Source organism: Stegodyphus dumicola, chromosome 3 (assembly GCF_044657685.1).
Source record: "Stegodyphus dumicola isolate Sdum_Otavi_A_Nest chromosome 3, ASM4465768v1".
Lineage (NCBI taxonomy): Eukaryota > Metazoa > Arthropoda > Arachnida > Araneae > Eresidae > Stegodyphus > Stegodyphus dumicola.
Window position 1 is genome coordinate 56460074 of NC_140770.1, and position 19557 is coordinate 56479630.

The following is a 19557-nucleotide window of genomic DNA, read 5'->3' on the forward strand; positions in this document are numbered from 1 at the left end:
TTCTATTAAAATATATATTTCTCCTGCTTACTAAACCATAACAAAGTTAAAAAAGGACTCCAGATGTTCTGTAAAAAAAGTATTTGCTTAAGATCTTCCTTTCGTTATATTTCATGATTTATATGATATCAAACAACATTACCAAAATTTTCCAAAATAATTATATTATTATTTATTATAAATTATAAATAATTGAATTAAAGTTTAATACAATGATAAAATTTTATGTGAACTTAAGAATTTGTTAATTTTCTTTATTTGTAGACTTCTATATTTATTTAATTAATTACAGTTCTCAAACGTTCTTCTTCTTGGGGGGGGGGTGCAAGCTTTAGCTATTTTAGGCTTTCAGAAGCAAAACAAAATGAATGAAATAAAATGACCACCGCTTTAAGCGGTGGTCATTTTGTTTATAGAGGCCCTTAATAGGCGGCCACGGTTATTTCCTATGAAGGGACGGATAATTTACATCAATGCTTTCTCCTAGATTCGAACTCGTGTCTTTCGGTACGGCAGTCAGAGCCGTTCTCTAAAGGTTTAACCGCAGCACTTATCAACAATAAGATTTAACTGAAAATTATTGATTATTTTATCATATTTTGTAATAAACGCAGTCGGCCTACCAGCGACCAAACGGTAAAAGCCGCAGGGCACTAGCAGTTTAGTCCGGGATTCGAGTCGTGGCAAGAACGGGCTGGCTGCATAAGCATTTTCGGGGTTTTCTCAATATATAACGTAAGTGAGTACGAGTCAATTTTCCTTAAAAAGTCCTCCACACGGCATCCCTCCCTTTCGTATAGTGCCCTATGGCGGAGAATGTAGTAAAAAGCAAAAAACTGAGTTAGGTTGTTCTTTTGCTACTTTTCCCAATAATGTTTGATATCTGAAATTGAAATTTTTATTGTTGCCCTGTATTTTTCTAAAGTGCTGCTATTTCTATAATATTAACTATTTCTTGTTCACGTATAACTTTATAATATACTCTCACTCATATTGATATATACACCCATACATATACGTTATCATGATAGTTAAAGTTTACAAGAAGCATGCCATTGAGGTACGCGTGATCCTTAGTATAAATTAGGTACCATAAATAAAAGATATAAACATGTACAGATAGATTACAGCATTCAGATACAGTACGAACTTTGTGTATGAGAACCTGGCACAGCATAAATACAAAATTACATATTGTACATACATATCACATACTCTGTTGCTGACATATTGAAGTAGTTTATATAAACTTTTATGATTACTATCTTCCAGTGTCAGAAGAATAATTGCTAGTACAGTAGTCAATTATTGTTTTCAGTTTCCGCTGGGCAACTCTGTTACTTTGTAGGTTCTGGAACCAATTTGGCCAGAATCTGGCTCCTGGTTGCTTGAGGCTGAGGCTGTTAAGTGCTGTGTGTGGGCAGGAGAGCACAAAATGATCTGGATGACCCTCCTCCCCACATTCACAGTTACCATTCTCTCTTAAGCCAAAGCGGCAGAGGTATGAAGGAAAGGGCCCATGACCAGTGAGGAAATACGTCATGTAATTGCTACTAGTTTGGATTGTTGTCTTGACCTTGGGAATGAGATTGTAAACAACTCTCCTTGTGGAGGCTTGATCCCAACGTTCTTGTCATATTCTTAGGAGCTGATGGAATGTCCGACTCTTTAGGTCCGAGACTGGCCTAAGGGTCGGGACTTCTCCCAAAGTGGATCAATCCACATAAATGTGAAGTGTCCTGATACCACTGGAATTTTAAAAACAGCCAAAAGATGGCGATTTTCGATTGAGCCTAAACTCAGACTTCCATGGATAAGTAATCTACGAAGACGACTTTGAGTCTACTAAACATTAAAAAATAAGTTCGACTTTGTCGCATTTCTTGTGTCCTGCTAGCTTTTTATCAGTTTTTTAATTATTTTTATTGATTTATTGGTGATATTTGCTCTAATTTTTTGTCGTTACGACAGCTACGTATATGTTAATATCTAACAGATATTAAAAGTCAGTTTTATTGAATTGAGTACCTTTTTATTAAATACCAATTAAAAAGCTGTAAACATTTTATAGCACTATCATATCAGTGTCATAAAGGGTATCCCAAGAAATCTGTGATGCCTAGACTGCTAGTTATGGTAAAAACGATTTTATTTATTTTCAAAAGAAACTTATAAGATTGGTAATCATTGGTTTTGTTAATGCCCTCAGAGAACGGGTTCCCTAAAATTTCAAAACAGATTCGTCCATGGAATGATTGTTTTCGTCTTAATAACAAAGATAAACTCTCCTAAATTATCGAAGGTCAAACAGGACGTTTCTCTAATCGTGGAACTTTATGGCAGCTTAATACAAGAAATGACCCATCACGGGGACGCAAACACGAACTTCAGTCTACGATTTCTCTGAATCAGTTGCAATTCCACCTTTTCTGATTGTTTAGCAATGATGTGGGTGCCCTAAGGTGTAGCAGAGACAACAATAAGAACAGGGGAATTCAAGTTACAGGTGTGTGTGTGTGTGTGTGTATTTAATTATGGCAAAGCATACTAGGGCTATCTGCCTAAGGGGGGATGCTTTCGTGGTGGACGTTCTAAGGAAAACTGGCTCGTATACACGTTACACATGGGGAAAACCACGAAAACACTCATGTAGCCAGCCCGTTCGCGGGATTCGAACCTCGGACCGATCTACCAGTGTTCAGCGACTTTACCGCTCGGCCGCTAGTGGGCTCAAGTTACAGGAAAGTAGAAATGAAAACACCTTTATTAGAATGTTAATATTACTGTATCTTCTTATTGTAATGTAAGTTTCTTTTGAAGAAATAATATTATGCTAGTTACCTATATTTCATCCATTGACTGCTTCTTAATTGTTATATTTTTACTGTAACCGCTTCCTCTGAAAATTAAACTATTCGCATAGCTTTACGGTTTCGATTTTCGGACAATGAAATCAGTGAAAAAAGGAAAAAAATATGCTAAAATATGCTATAAAATGGAATACATAGTACAAAGCACAAGACGTATCAAGTTTTTGATTTCATAAATACAGTTGATGTAAAACTGGATTATAAACTATGGGTACTGTTAAGAAGGAAAGCGTCTTATCAGGCAAGTTCACTGGTGCGCTGTCATAACTGGTGTTGACATCTCAGGTGATATCTCAGCTTTAGAGTTTGAATAGCCCTCCCTACTTATAAAATAACTAGACCGCCCGGCGGTCATACGAAATGACCACTGTTCTAGATATTATAAATTGTAATTAAAATGATTATTGCAAAGGTGTCTGCTAATTTAAGCTGAATTTCCCAGGGCAGGGGGCGAGGACGCCCCTTTGCTTACTGCCCCACGGGGTACCCCCTTGCTTAATTGCTTAAGGTAGAGTGAAATGAAGGAAACCACTGGCGGTACATTTCTTAAGAGCCACCGCTCGCTCAATTAATAAAGGTGATTTAAATAATGAAATGTTAATTCACATGTCAAAAATCTCTTTGTACACAACATTTCTTGTGTAGATCTTTACATCATTTTTCAGCTCGCCTTGCAGAGGACCATCCATTATTTTTAATTTTACGTCCATTCTTTCACGAAATCTTAAACAGGCAACATAAAGTTGACCGTGTTCAAATGCAGGCTTAGGTAAAAATACGCCAACATGCTTCTTATGGATGATCATAGCAAAGGCGAGTTTTACCGGTAATTGTCTAAGTCTCAATTGAAACGGCAACTCTGTGCCGTGGCAACTTCAGCCCATTGGCTAGTTCAGTTACGCAAGCAACCAATAAACTATCGGCGACAAACAGACACTTAAGCCGCATATATATATATGGGGTGAAGTAACATCATCTCCTCCGAAACGGCTGGCTCCCGGGTTTAGCGAAGCACACCGTTGGATTCTGCAGGTCCGCGGCACGCCATTTTGACCATTCGCGTCTTCTTGGGACTTTAATTAGCCGAGAAATTAATTAAAAATTGATTTTCCTCTACGTTTTCCCTACATTTTCCATTTTATTTCTACGGTTTTCCCTATTAGAGGGATTTGGCTACGTGCCAAATTGTTTTTTCTCGAATATCTGAGGAACGGCGGAGAGTTGAAATTCGAGACGCGTATCCTCGGATTCCAAAAATTTCTCTGAATCCATGGATACCATTCTCATCTTCGTACGACTTTAATCGGTTGAGATATTAATTAAAAACTGCGGAAACGTTAATTTCTGCGCTCATTTTTCCGAGTGGCAACAATAAACTATCGGCGACACACACTTTAGCCGCTTATATATATAAAGAAGATACATTAGAGATGCCATATGTGTTTCCAGATTTAGTCTTATTATATTAGAAGTTTAAAATTATAGTTATACTTTGACTAAATGCATCAGATTGCTGTATTTGCTCGAATATAAAACGATTTATTTTCCTTTAAAATTCCATTTAAAAATCGCATTAGTCTTCTATAAAACCAGCCGAACATTTAAAAATTTATTAAACAATTTTTTCCCTTTTCAAATTTCTAATATTGAAGTAAACGCACTTTATGAAGTTTTCTCTTTGTTCTAACATTTAGGACATTTAATGTCAGTATATCCAGATCCGATATTTAATTCAATCATATAGATTGTGACAATAAAATTCTAGAATTGCTGCTGTTATTCTAGTAATATAAGCGATAAAAATCTGTTGTACATATCTCCGAAAATGCTTTCTCCCGAATCTTCTAGAAAGTCTCACCGCTGGCGAGAAATCACGAAACGCTGCGAATCTTAGTGGGCAAAAACTTTCCTGAAAATCCATCAGAAGCGTATTCGGTCATATCTTCTGTTCTACTTGAGTTATTTTTACAATTTAAACATAGCTGCACTCAGAATTAGAAAGTCTACTGTTCTATGCAAGAAACGAACACTTATGTATCAAACATGTGATCCCAAATTCAATTATATATAAAATAAACATTAAAATTAGTACTTTAAAACAACAAATCTATAATATAACGGGGTTATGACAGGTACCCATTCAACACCTTTAATAGTTTTAAATAGTTACTACTGATTGTACACTGTCATTCTGAGAATAGCTGTACGAGTGCTTCTATGCGAAACGTTGGAGAAAGTGTTCTTGGAAAAATAAGGTAAAGTGTTTATTTTTTGACTAATGGTTAATTTTGGTCATTTGACTAATGGTGACACTTTTCTGTCACTCTCTTTTCATGCCAGAACGTAAATGACATAAAGAACGTTAATTCTCATTGGGGGAGAAAGAAGTACTATTTAAGCGAAAGTTTCGCAAGTACTTTTTAGAGCGTGTTCTGCCTACTGGAGGCCACGTTGTTACCGTGACTTAAGATTTGATTTTGTGGTGTTTTGATAGAGTGCTTCTAGGCTTGTCTCGCTGTTTTTCTACAAACCAGAGCCTTTTCTGCGCGTTACTTTATCATGTGAGCCCGTTAGGCTAATTTTACTACATTTGATTTTAGTTCAACATTATTTATTTAAGTCATGCCAGAAGTGTTGACTTGTGTAAACTCAAGTTGGATCATTGTTACTTCTTTCTGTTCAAATAAAAAGGTCTTATACACCTTTCTTCTGACTTTTTCTTTTTGTATCTTAAGACTTAAATATAATTCTTCTACAGTCTTCAATCCATTATGAACCCGTCCGCACGTAACAATATTACATTAACAATCACATGGCTTTATAGTGGAAGTATGATTCCATCATAAAGTTATGAACAACAATTTAATCAAATTTCCTTTGATTAAAGTATGTTTGCCTACGGATTACATTTATTTTATCCTCCTATGGCTGTGGTCTCAAACTTGCGGCCCACAGGTTACGTTCGGCGAAGCAAAATTTATGCCGCTAAATTTAAGCCGAGAATACTTTCCAACTATTCGTTGTAAATACATTGTAAATAGGTTGCTGCAAAGATTCCAAAATTTTAGTTATTTGGTGGAATAATTTACAGAGAGATATAAATCTTCTTCAAAGATTTGAAGGTTTATTGCGGGGAAAAAAAAAAGGACAGTTCTATATCTCCCGTTCTACAGGGGCGATTTACGAAATTCAAATTGCGTTTTGTGTGTCTCGAAAGCGCGACTTGAGATATATATTAGATTTATATAAAGCATTACTCTAGGTATTTAACACAAAATCGGACTTTTCCTGATATAACGTAAAAAATATTTCTCCATATTTCGATTCCAGACTCAAATTACGCGTAAATATTAAATTTTGTGAATTTTATTGCGAAATTTTAGGAGAAATTTATCTTCACATTTTTTTCAGTTTTCGCCAAGAATAATTTACTTGGCGAATTTTTTTAATTTATAGCAACCTATTTTCCTTTCCTTTTTTACATTGTAGACGAGCAGAAAAAAAGTCAACGTTAACACTTTCAAATAATTTTAACAAAGTGTAAACCCCATTTGGCGTTATTATCGCTCAAACAAAACATGCCAGATTTCAAAACACGCCAGTATGTAAATTCAGGTATATCTTAGAAAATTCTAAATAAAAAACACTCATTTTTTGCAGGTATGCCTAGAAATACATCTACTTTAAGATTATGTTAAAAATTTTATAGGTTATAATAAAATGTTTTTCGAAAAATTTACAAAAACTATTTCAAAATAGAAATTTAAAAAATAAATCATAAAAATGGGAGAACTATATTTGGATAAAGCCTAAATTTCGAATTCTGGAAGCAGGAATCAATTAAGTTTAATAAAAAAAAGATATTCATATATATCAAATTCAATTAACATTGAGGAGGTAAAATTTTGAGAACTAATTTTTTTAGTGTATGTATGTGCGTTTGTCGCTTTGTGAAAAAGAACGGTACTTAGAGCCATCAAACTTTGAATAACGTAGTCGTTCACCCGGATAACTTTTGATTCTCGAACTTGTTTCAGTATTTACTATTTGATAATTGTATAACTTCAACGAATTTGTGATTAACAATCTCATCGATTTTAAAGCGAGCAATGACAACACTGTACGGAATAAAGCATTTTTATCTCCAGCGCACATCAATCGGGAATTCTAAAGATATGCTGTTTTTAATAATTTTGTGATTTTGCTGTCGAATTGAATTTTATGTGGTGCAAGCGCCAAGAATGTGATGTTTAATAAATAAAGTAGGCATACAGAACGTTAATAATCAAATGACGAAAAAAATGTTTTCTAAAGCCATCGCCGTAAAAAAACTAAATGTTGATATAATGAATTGAGAAAAGCAGAAAAATGTATGCCGAGACTTAACTTTGCATCGGGACTTCTAAACTTACACTGATATGTTGCTTTTATAATTTTTGTAATTTTGCTGTTGAATTGTAATTTTGCTGTTGAATTGTAAGTGTGAAGAAAACTTTGCTTAATACTACAGTTAAAAGACTCCCCCGCAAAAAAAAAAAGGTATCAGTATGAGTGATTGTGACAACAGGCTGGTGGATTGCGAACTTAGCGAGAGCGTGAGAAACCATAGCAAATCCTTTTAGTCAACAGTTAAAAATCTAAAACACTTCAGATTGTTTCTTTTTTGGAAGTAGGCTGTTTTGTAATAAAAACATAAAATCCTCGGCTAATAATCCACTAAAGTTATGAACATTTCTAAAATAAAATATCATTTTCTCGTTTCGACTGAAGTGCTAAAATTTGATGGCTTCGAATTTTCTAATGTTAAAAATACATTAATTACCAAATCTTAATTTTTATACCATTACTTAATTACTGATGTAAAATAAAAGAAAACATAACAAATTTGAATCAAGTGATCAGTGGATGTTTATTGACAGTGAAATATAAAATCTCTGTAAGTTCTCTAAATTTATGTACAAAGCGGAATGATGAGGCATGAGAAGGGATGACCATAGTTGGTGTAAGCTTCTCTTATCATCCGTGATGACATCCATGGTGTTGATGTTCGAGAACCTTGGCCAGGAGTCCAGCAGTCAGGAGAGCGCCAATACCTTGGTTTCCTCTTCCATGATTATGATTGCCGGCTTCGGCTTCTGGAACGAAAACTACTCCCAGAACGAGGGCGACGACCATTAAGATAAAGAAGAATTTGCCGAATTGCATTTTTGGTTGGTGGTAGAACCTGAAAGATAAAAAAGTTAAGTAAAAAGTTTTTCGCGTTGATGTCGAATTGTGCTAAAAATATCTGTAATAAAAAGCATTCAAATACTGAGTAATGTTTGTTCAAAGTTTTAAAAACTGCAGTAGGCACCATCTAATTGTTTGTCCACGGCAGTTTTGGTAACATTAACCGAATGATGACATTAGACGATGAGAAAAAATACCCTTCAAAACAGATTTCCTTAAATAAATTTAACAGTTCAAGGGAAAGAAGAAATAATTACATATATAATTAACGGCAAAATTAAATAAATCATAAAAGAAATTTGGAGAAAAGATTAACAAAATAAACACGTATAAAATATTATTTTACAGCAGTGGTTCTCAACTTTTTGACTAACGCGTTCCATCTAAACAAAAATTGAAAAGCTTTAGTACCACCACTACAAAGTACTACTACCACCACCATTCTTGAACAAAGCTCAGCTCGCATAAATTTACGAGTGTTAAAGAAAAAACTCAATCAGGATGTTGGGGTTTTAATTTTTGAATTTAATAGTTAAAAAATACTTTGTTTCTGTGCGTACCATCAGTAGTACGCGTACCACCGGTTGAGAACCCCTCTTTTAGAGGAAACTTTCAATTATTATTCAATAGGTTCTATTTTATTTTTTAAAGTTTACCAAAGCTTATTATTTCTGCTTTATTTTGATAAACTAAAAACACAGTTATGAATTTTCCATATTCCTTAGATTAATGGATTAAGAAAAAAGTTGTTAATTTTAGCTTGATTTTTGAAAACGTTTTATAATAAGCATTTCTATATATCATCTTCATCTGGCCTGAGACGTTCTCATCAGAACAGAAGGAGTAATAACAAGAGATGTGATGTTTGCGAGGAAAAACGTATCCATAGTGCAAATATTTTAAGTTAAAATGAACTGAAATTTAAAATTGCACAGAAATAGTTTTTTCAAGTGTTTATATAAATTTGTTAAACAGGAAACAACATAACTAGAAACTCTGGGTAAGTACATAGTAAATGAGGTATATTGCAAAATTAGGTAATATTAAAATTAAATTAACTCAGATTTTTGTCTAAAATATTAGATTTATTAACAATAGTTATATTTACTTGACGTATAAGGTAAATATCCAAAGTACATGGTGGCTAGAATGTTCAGCTAATATCTATGTAAAACTCTTTTATCGTTATTGTGCATTTAATTACCATAATAAATAAATAAATAAATAAAAATGAAAATAATAAAAAAAAATCTGAAAGCTTTCAAATTTTACATTACGCGTAAAAGGGGCGTTTTTTTTTTTTTTTTTTTTTTTTTTTTTTTTTTTTTTTTTTACGTTTTGTGTGTTAACTTTATTTATTAAATATCATGTTAGGGCTTCCAGATGCCCATATTCGGTGGAGGATTACATTATTCAAAATTTGATGGATCTATGTACCGTTGTTTGATAATAATGCGAGAAACATAAATACATTTATACAAATTCTTCTTTATTAATTTCTTTAAATACAACCCAAGGCGATAATATTTGGTGGTAACAATTTGAAAAGTGAAACGGACATTTGAAAATGGTCTAATGCCCTTTCAGCTAAAAACTAATTTGATTTACTATCCTGAAAAAAAAATCGAGTAAGATAGTTTTATGCTGGAAACAAATAAAAAGTGTTCAACGTATGTCTAATAGCTATGAAAAAAATTAAATTCAAACACTAAAACATTTCCGAGATAAATAAGTATAAGAGTTAAGTATGCTTATCAAAGATAAGATTACTTTTTACTTATTTTTTAAAGTAAACCTTATCCCATATAATTCTGCTTTATTATTCTGTAAGGTTCTACTGTGAATAGAAACTTGTGCTAAAGGTCTGTGGATAGGATTTATCACTTAGTCTGAAATAAATCGCAAAGCCTGAAGGAGGTTAAAATAACCTTTGTATTTAAGTCTTAAGTGAACAGAAAGAGCCTCTGTGACTAAAGAATATTTAAATGAATATAACGGAAATTTGAATTTCAAATGTAGGTGACGTAGTCAGAGACTACACATAAAATAAACTGCTTACGCTACCTCAGCTATTTGACGGCGCGTATTTTAAACACTGGTTAACAAGATGCTAAGGCCCAAATGCAGCATTGCCAGAGCTAGTTAGTAAGTAACGGAAAAATGTGGACCAGTAGCTCTAATCTAAACAGTGAAAATTCTCAGCTTATATAAACAAACAACTGGTTTGCTTCTGGTGAGGACTACGAAATAAAGACTTAGATAATAATTACTGGTAAACTAGCATAAGATACCTGATAAGATAACAATTGATAGTTGTGGATGAGATAACCATTAAATGGATAAAAATATTCGATAACATTAAATGTTTATCAATATACGATCAGTACTACCATTATCAAATAAAATAAAGTGAAGAGTTAGCAAGTAGTCACCGATTCGTGAAGTTAATCAAAAAGGATACAGTTCTGAACTATTTCCCTTTAAGTATAATTCTGCTGTAATCCACCCAACCAACTATCTGCCAAAGTTGGCAAAGATAACAATTGATAGTTGTGGATGAGATAACCATTAAATGGATAAAAATATTCGATAACATTAAATGTTTATCAATATACGATCTGTACTACCATTATCAAATAAAATAAAGTGAAGAGTTAGCAAGTAGTCACCGATTCATGAAGTTAATCAAAAAGGATACAGTTCTGAACTATTTCCCTTTAAGTATAATTCTGCTGTAATCCACCCAACCAACTATCAGTCAAAGTTGGCTGCTAGTTACAATTGCCACAGGTAATTGTTTATTAACTAATTTCCTATCGTCGAGTTCCTAGATAATGCGGGTATATTTGTAGCGATTTAAAATACACTTTAAGTAATAGGTCACGGTCTAATTACCCTTTGCGAGCACGATGCAGCTTTAAATAGGTAGGCGCATTTATGAAGCGTAACAACACCATCCGTTTATGAACGCATGGGTGGAATCTTTATTCATTTTTTGTGGAGAACAATCGTATTTTTTAAATTCTAGAAGTGCTTAAAATTTAATTGAGACTCACAAAACGAGTATAATTGGAATTACATCTCTCTGTGATGTGATTTCGTTTTAATTAAGTGCTCTATATTGGTTACAGCTTTGTGACTGCTACGTATTTCAACGCATGCAGTATTTTCCTTCTAAAGATTTATCGAGAAGTTATGTTGCTTCCTGCAATTCATAGCTGAAAAGTCAACTTTCGAAGACATTTTTATGGCCTACAATGAAATTTCTCACTTCTTGGTGATATTCTCGGAAAGACTATTCTTCCATGGAGATAAAGCCTTCGGGAGCCGGAAACTCTGGCGATGTACCATTCAGACCGATCAACAAGTTCAAAAGTCATTTTAAATTCAGTTCAAAAAGCTATGTATTCATATACACACTGATGCAGTTAAAAACAAATTATATGATAAGAAACGAATAAAGCCTAGAACAATTTAAAATTAAAATAAATAATTTTATGAAAAGGTTATTGAATTATATCATAATATTAATAAAGTTAATAAATTATATCATTAGTCCGGATGGGCTATTAGTCTCAACTAGGGCTTTGGCGGTGTATCACTTTAAATGTTAAATCACTTTTCAAATTGTGCCACGAAGTATTATCGCCCTATGTTACTTTTAAAGAAATTAATTAATGAATAATCTGGATGAATGCATGTATGTTTCTCGCACTTTTGAAAAACCGACGGTACCGGGGTCATCATATTTTGAACAATGTAGTCCTCCACCCGGACATGTGCATCTGGAAGCCAGAATTTTGAATTTCGAATTTTATATTTCATATTTTGTAAAACTTTAATGAATTTGAGCATCTTCAACAATTTGAAAGCGAACAGTGGCAGCACTATGCAGACTAAAATATTGTTATCTCCAGCGCTCGAGACTGTATATCGGAAAATCTAAAGATATGCTGTTTTTAAATATTTTGTGATTTTGCTATTCAACTGAAAGTTTTGTGGCGTACGTGCGAAGTATATGATATTTAATTAATAAATTTAACGTAGGAAAACCTTAACAAACCCTTTTGGGTGACCGATATTATCTGAGCTCTTTCAGAACTTTTTTTAGTTATAAATTGTACCATACTGTTTATATAGTTAAACTACGATGGCCCTGAGAGAAGAAGGAAAGACATTTTGTATACTTGAGTAAGATTTTTTATAAATACTGTTCTAAAACACCCGATGTTCTACGTAAATACTCATGCAATTACATTTGCAAAGGAAAGCAGAAATTATTGCATATGTTAATGAGGGAAATAATTCTGCTATATAAAATACATTGTTAAATATTATTAAAATCACAAAATTCATTTTTCGATCCGATATCTTCGCTTAAATAGTTCTACACAAAAACGATAATGACATGAAGTCAAATACCGATGCTGGATTAGAGGGCTTTGACCACGATAAAAGAATGTTGAAAGATAATAAAATGGGGGCTTCCGTTTCGCTTGGATGCATTTTTGTTGCTTGTTTAGCAGATACATTACGACAAAACTATAACGTAAACAGTTTTATAAAAGCAATATTTTAAAATCATTGTCTTTGCTTTCTGAAATAATATATATTAATACTTACCATAAATTGTAAATTTTAAATGTAGAGCACTAGTTAGACAGCTCAGTTTTACTTCATTTCAAGTAAAGATCTAAGTGATTTTTTTTTAAATTAGAATTTTCCTTAAAGTACATTTTCAAATAGTCACAAACTCAAAGAGTGATGTTTCTTCCTCTCACCGTACTTTTAATCAAAGGAATAAAAATTGCAACGCTTTCGAGAACTGCAACGACAATTCTGCAGAAGCAGAGCCAGATTTAGTCTTGATAAAACCCTAAGCTATTTGAGATATTGGGCCCCCTATAAGTCTCTTATATTTTAATACTATGGGGCCCTCAAGAAAGTGGGTTGCTATAGCTTGTGTAGCTTATACGCAAATCCGGCCTTGTGCAAAAGAGAGTATTTCCACCGTAAAGCGAAAAAACTCAGCTTGTCGAGAAAGAAAACTCAGCATCTTTCGAAAAATTTAAGATTTATGTAATTTCTTAAATTGAAGAAATTCGGCTTATCGGGAAAGGATAACGTTATTTTTAATATATTTTAAAGTTCAAAAAATTATCTTCGACTTTTAAGAATTTAAAATCCCTGAAATCCGAGTAATCAAATTTGTGCAGAATGTAGCATTTTATTATCCTTATCGAGGGTTATTTTCGCAATTGCATTAAAAAAAATTCCATCTATATTAACATAATTTCTCGTAATTTTTAGTCATTGTTTTTAAATACATGTGCTAAGAATTTTAATTCATTTATGTGGCGCTAAACCATTATTAGCATATTTTAGTTTATTTTTCCTCGCATTAATATCTTCAGTATGCATGTTAGTAAATTTTTTTGTCTGATACATCTGCCCTTAGTTTTTTGCCTTCTTGCCCTTAGTGTTTGTTTGTGTTTTGTGTCATTTTCTTATCTTTAGTTCTTCTACTAACCCTTCTTTATTTTTGGTTCGTTATTTTATGTTTTCTGTGATGTTTTATCAGCGTGGTTTGGAGGAGGGTTGACCTATTTTTAATCATATGGTCCCGCTGGGACAAGGCGGATTGGGTCTCCCTCGAATAGTTCACGAATAGTTCACATCTGCCCTTATTTATACTGATGGAAGTAAAAGCGAAGACTCTCGCTCCAGTAGTGGAGTTGTCATTAAATGCACAAATGGAAATATTGTTAAAATAAAGAAAAGAAATTCTGACTTCAATTCGGTTGTTAAGAGTGAGCTTATAGCCATCGAAGAGGGACTAAACGCTGTTTCGTCCTTTACAGATCTTAAGGCAGTATGGGTTTTGTCTGACAGTCTTAGCGCCATCCAATATCTTTCAAACTGGCGAAGAGTTGGTGATAGGGCCGGAACTGTTCTTAGCAAGCTTAAACAGATCTCGTCACTCTGTGAAGTGCACCTTCTGTGGATTCCTTCCCATGTTGACATATGGGGAATGAAATGGCAGACCTTCTGGCGAAGGAGGGTTCTGAAGAACCATTACCAGTTACCAATTCCTTGACATATCTTGAACTGCATTCCATTAGAAGACATACAGACAGGCACGTTCCCCCGAATCATCAATGGTATCAAGCTCATTGTCCTGGAAGATCTCTTGCTATTGATTGCGATTGAAGCGTTCAGACAACACTTTCCCGATTCTTCCCAGTGGACACCTGAAAGGACTTACTTTTAAAAGAGGTCTCAAGATGAACACCAATTTGTTCTAAATGTCAAAATGCACCGGCATCAGCGGCACATATCCTTGAGTGCCTGGAGTTGTCTCTTGAGGACTTTTCAAGTTTCCTAAGCTTGTTTTCGATTTTCTGGAGGTGAATGGACTCGTGGACCTCGTCTAGTATATTGCTAGACATGGAGATTAGTACCAACAACAACACAATTCACATGTTGAATTAAATAATCTAGAGATGTGAGTCATATTGTAATTCTCGGGAATAAAATATAAACAGAAACACACGGAAAGCTCCAGAAAACTATACACTGGCATACCGAAAAGAAAGACTAATTATCATAAGTTAGCAGTGTAAAAAAATAATAATTTTCACAAATGTAGCTGTACGATTTCCTCAAGCGAATTTCTTTAATTGAATTTAAAATATTTCATTTCTTTAAAACTGCTTTTGAGCTATTTTATTAAAATAACTTGACTTTAGCACGTGTTTCTTCCTTTTAACTGTGTCACTATCTTTCAAATCCTCTAAATCTCGCCCACCAGCTGCAGAACGATAAAGTCGCTGAACACTGGTTGGGGGTCGAATCTCGTCGAACGGGCTGGCTGCATGGGCGTTTTTCCCTATGTGTGACGTGCATACGAAACAGTTTCCCTTAAAAAGTCCTCCACGAAGGCATCCCTAGCCCTACGCAAGAGAGAGGTTTGTCATAATTCAATAAACCAAATCATTTAAATCCGAGATAAGAAGCATTATTTTAGAAATCTCCGATTAAGTAACATATTTATTTATAAATTTTTAATAATCTAATTTAACAGTCTAACTCTGATTTTTAAGGACTTTATTTATTTATGTGATTATATACTATGAAAAATGTTCTTACTTTTCTAACATTTTGAGGATTGCAAAAATATTGTTTTTTTTTATATGATTTAATCGTCAGCAAGGCATTAAATTATTCCTGCCTTGTATTGTATTGTGTAACAACATGAAATCTGAAGAGCCCGAATTCGAACAAGAATACAGTCTATGTTTTAGCTATAATTTTGTCAAAATTATCTTTATACTGGATCCTGAAGTCACGCATAAACAGAGTGGAGGATAGTTAATTCATAATCGAGATAAAATTACTGGACTGCGAGACTTGAAATAGCGCCGCTCAAATTCTGTAAGCGAAAGAAAGCAACTTATTTATCAATTATTTGTAAATGTATTTATTGATTTATTTATTAATGGATCGTCTAGGAGGCCAGGTCTCTAGTTCGGATAATGTGTAGTCTGTTTTCTGACAAAAATTCTCCAAAGAATTCCTAATATAATTTTTACTGACGAGTAGCTAAAGACTGCAATGTACCAACTATATTAGAGAAATCACAAAATGAAAAAATTCATAATAATTATCGAATCAAAAATATAGATTTCCATGAAAACAACAACGCCTTCAAAATTCTCTGCACATAGTTACGATTATGCTCTAAAAATTACTTTCATTCTCATATTATCATTTCATATTTATCGTACATTTCTTAAGATTGACTAAAACTAAGGGAAACATTAAAAGAGATTCACTTTGATATTTTAAGTGAATTTTAATTGCCTACGTTATGTGATAAATTCATTAAATATGCATTTGGTATCTTTTAACTTCAAAGTTATCGGTGACACATTGAATTTTCCCTAAATTATTAAGAGGAAAATTGCTCCATATTGAAATTTACAGCAGCATTTTTGACACCATCTTTGGCAAATTTCCTTGCTTCTGGTAAAGAGAGATCTATACATGTCGCCCTCGGAATCGAGAGCCTTAATTAAAATTCTACGCCAAACACAAGTTCACAAGCTTTCGCCAAACAAGCTTTGCCTAATTTTACTTTGGAGTTTCTCAGTGTTTCTTTTCTCTCTTAATTTAGGACTTAATTTACTCAACCAATTCCAATTTACCGAATTTAAGCGAAGCGCATTGTTTATATATTGTGAACTGAATTAGAACTGGAAGTCCTAAAAAATGTTCTTGGAATGCATGAGATGGTTAAAGCTCGGTAATTCCACCCGAGCTGAAATCCCATCGAACAGAGCTAGTTGCAAAACATTACCGGGGTATACAAAAATACGAGGCAGTTTTCCTTAGAAAGTCTTTCCACGAAACCTCAGTAGACAGGCAGCATTTGTGACCTTAATCGAAACCAAAAGGCAGGTGGCGACATCTGGTGGGAGATGAAATTAATTACTTTAGATATTAATTCAAAGTTGTGAGAAATATTATTATCTTAAAGGGTATTTTGGCAGCAATCCATCGGTATTAAACCCCCCTACATGCTAATATGTTACTTGATCCGGTCAGAGGAAAAATCCTCTGACCGGATCAAGTAACATGGCGTAGGAAAAACTAGATGACTGTGAAGCTTATGTGTATAGAATTCATTAAAATCATTTACATCACAAAATTCCATAACGCACAAAGGATAAAAATTAGTTAGACCATCTATTACTAAATACGAATTTTAGATATTAAGTTTGATTCCAAGAAATTAAACCATAACCTTTGCGAAAAAAAAACTAGATTTAAACAATTAAACTCTATTACAGATAGAATATTTAATTATTAGAATTTGAATTGATGATAAAATTATACAAAAATCCACACCTTTTTTCTTTTTTGTGGATCCTGCAATAAAATTTCAATAAATTTCACAAGAAAAACTTTATGCGAATAATTTGAGAAATTAATGGAATATTATGACGACAAAGTCTGCTCTTTAAACTCAGATTTTGTCGTTAATATACAAGACATTTATACATTCGCTTTCTGTAATAATCAAAATTAAGTCTGGTTAAATTTTATTGAATTTTAACTTGCAATAACCTCTTTATCTTATAGTAACAAGTAAATGGGATAATTGTCTCATGAAATTACTTAAAAAAATAATATTCTACGGAATATATTCCTTACAATTGAAGGACATTAATTCCAGGTATTAAAGTATGACACACTTATATTTATTCTGAACATTATACCAAAACTTTCCTTTTCTCTCTATCAGCCTCATCTATCTATACATCCGTAATTTTATGTAATATATACAAATATAAGCGTGTTATCTAGAATGATGAATAACTACCAGATATAGCAAATAAAATACAGTTTTCTTTACAATGCAAATACTAGGTGTCTCGTCTTCAAAAGTTTTTCAATTTACTAATAATATTTTTCATTGTAAAGTAAATTATAAGATTATCCATAATATAAATTTATCAGTAATAAAATTTAGGCTTAAAATGCAAATGTAATGCTACATCTTAAACTAAAAATTAAAAATTAAATTAAAATTTTCCACTTAAAAATCGAAAGAAATCTAAAAATTTCTTTTTGAAATCAGTTATTTAGTACAACGTAAATGCTTTAAGCAGAAGTTAAAATTTCTCTGATATTTTGGTAAAATGCATGCTGAATCTAATTTTAAATTTCTATTTAAAATAAACCCAGCTCTGGAGACTCTTTAACCACTGTATTTTTGGTTTTAAAAGCATTCTTAAGTTTAGGCAAGATTTGCTTTCGTTAAAAAGGTTCTTAATGTTAGAGACACTTTATTTTTTAAGTTTCCTCAACTTAAAATATATTTTTTCAATCTAAAAAATACAGAAACTTCATCCATCAAGTTTTTCACTTTAAAATCATTATTAACTTCAAACATCTTCTTCCATTGGGGGAGGGAAGAGAGGCCTTATTATGAAGCCATTTTTTTCATTATGTTTTCAAATTTAAAATAATTAAGAATTCTTAACTTCAGGCACATTTTTCCTTTTAGGTTAAAATCTTTTTTAGTTTTGCCGACCCCGTTTTTTAATGTTTTCTGGTTTGAAGATATTTTTAATTTTAAATTACCTATAAATTTTACTTTGTTTAAATAAAACCTAACTTTAATAAATATTTTTCGATTTAATATCGTATATAAAATTTTATTTATCTTTTCAAATTACGTACAAAAGCTTTAAACTTTACAGAATCTTTCTTTCATTAAAAAAAATTCACGAATTTAGGGATACTTTTTCATTTACCTTTAAAAAAAAAAATCTTGCTTTTAGCTTTTTTTTTTTTTTACTTCTAACTTCTTACTTTTAACTTTTTTTTTTTTTTTTTTTTTAAATTAAAGTGGAAGACGAAAAAGATTTTAATTTTGAAAAGAATTTTTCGTTTTAAAAATCATTAGGTATATTTTCTTTCATTAAAACCTATTCTAAACTTTAAAACACATTTTGTTTCACTTCGAAAAGAATAAATATATATTTTTTTAACCCAAATTATCCGAATTGTATTCTCTTACCTTAGCGGTTGCTGAGAAGGTATGAGATCCTAAACGAAGGCGAAAGTGGAATGATTTTTCATGGTAAAAATCCTGCTTTTATATAAGTAGTAAAATTTTCCTTTCAATTGTGGAAGCGGCGGTGCGCAGATGATTATTAATGCGCGAAATAAGTGCGTAAGATTATCCTCTTAATCTCACTGGAGTTGAACGAACTTTTTTTACCGCTTGTGCTCAGTTACCCAAAAACACATTTTCTTCCACCACACCTAATACTCATCAAGATCACTACAGATTCCGTAACCGTTCGCGAAAGGTTTGGTCTTCCTTTTTTTTTTTTTCCTCTGTAGGTAAGAATCAATTTTACATTCGGATGAATTACTCAGTAAAGCTACTATAGAATTTAAGAAATAAAAAATGAAGAAGAAATTGTTTTGCTTGGTTGATTCTGTTTTTTAACAATGTAGTTTATACTGGCATAAGGTGCCAGATGTAAGGTTGAGAAAATGTAGAACTGAAAGGAAAATGGCTAAATCTGTGATGGGAAATATAGGCATATAGAGATACATGGGTGATTTAGGCTTTAATTTATGATAAGCATTCACAATTGACATTCAATTGTAGAGCAGCAATGCATTTAACTTGGACTTTAATTTTTGCGGTTTTGTTTCTGAATTTTTTTATAATTTTAGATAGACTTATCAAGATTGGTTAAAAAATAAATACTTTTTTATACTGAAAGAGAAAATTTTCCCAATATCTGATTTATCTTTAATATGGGTGTTATTATTAAATTAATTACATTAATTTAATGTTAAATAATTAAATAATTGCAGTATATTAATTAAATTAATTATATTATTGGTTTAATATTAAATAATTAAATAATTA

General features: G+C 32.4%; 1 long non-coding RNA gene across 1 annotated transcript; it reads right to left on the bottom strand.

The window, feature by feature from the left end:
* Positions 1 to 7760: 7760 nt before the first annotated feature.
* On the bottom strand, positions 7761 to 18836 carry LOC118185306 (uncharacterized). Its single transcript, XR_004757575.2, has 2 exons — positions 18688 to 18836; positions 7761 to 8094 (listed from the first exon to the last, which is right to left on the bottom strand). It is a non-coding gene; the product is annotated as an uncharacterized LOC118185306 (long non-coding RNA).
* Between the last annotated feature and the right edge of the window lie 721 nt (positions 18837 to 19557).